The following is a 1,022-nucleotide window of genomic DNA, read 5'->3' as shown; positions in this document are numbered from 1 at the left end:
CATTACTTTGTTAAAAATGAATGAAAATAAAATCCAAATACACCGTTTTTTTTTTTTTTTGCATTTATTAATTATAATTGTTTCAACAAAATGTTTGTTTTTTTTTTTTTTATACATTTACATTCTCATACATTTCTTAAATAGCTAGAGTAATACAATTTGTACATTTTTTTTTTTTTTTTTAAATGAATTTAACTTATGAGTTGATTAGTTGTTTAGTTTTGTTCTGATGATACCGATGATGAAGATGATGAAGATGATTTTGGAGGTAGCAAGATATCTTGAGGTAGCCGTGGCTTTAGTCTGCGATTTTTAGTTTTTTTTCCCAATCTTGAAGTGAAGGGCGCCTTCTGTTGTTTTTAGTTTCGTGTGAAAATTTTTAAATTGTTCAATTATCCATGTGTTTATGTAAGGTATTATAGTGTCATTATGGAGTTGTGTGTTTCGCATGAACCATGGGGCTTTAAGAGCTATTCTGAGAAATTTATTTTGTATCGTTTGTAATTTTTTAATTTTTGTTTGGGATGCGGCTGCCCATATTGGGCATGCATATGTAATTAGTGGTCTTATTATTGATGTGTATATTCGAAGTGAGCATTTAATTTGAAGTGTTGAGCTGTAATTTATTAGGGGGTATAAGATTTTCAAACGTGTATAGGCTTGGTTTAATTTTTTATTTATATGCATTTTCCATGTTAATTTTTCATCAAGGTGTACTCCAAGATATTTAATAGATTGATCCTTATTATTCCATAGTATAGGCTGATTTTTGATTTTTAATTGGGTTGGATTTGAGTATCTTTTTAGGCTAAATATTTTAGCTTCGCTCTTAGTTGGGTTAAGAGCGAGTTTCCATCTTGTGAACCAGTCTGAGATTTGATCTAAAGAAATTTGTAGATCTGTTATTGAATTTTCAAGATTTTTATGTTGTGTTAAGATAACAGTATCATCTGCGTACATTGCTAATTGGCATTTTTGTGGAACTGGGATATCGTAGCAAAAAATATTAAACAAGGTGGGCC

Source organism: Acyrthosiphon pisum, chromosome A1 (genome assembly GCF_005508785.2).
Source record: "Acyrthosiphon pisum isolate AL4f chromosome A1, pea_aphid_22Mar2018_4r6ur, whole genome shotgun sequence".
NCBI classification, from domain to species: Eukaryota; Metazoa; Arthropoda; class Insecta; order Hemiptera; family Aphididae; genus Acyrthosiphon; species Acyrthosiphon pisum.
This window is presented reverse-complemented; position numbering follows the sequence as displayed.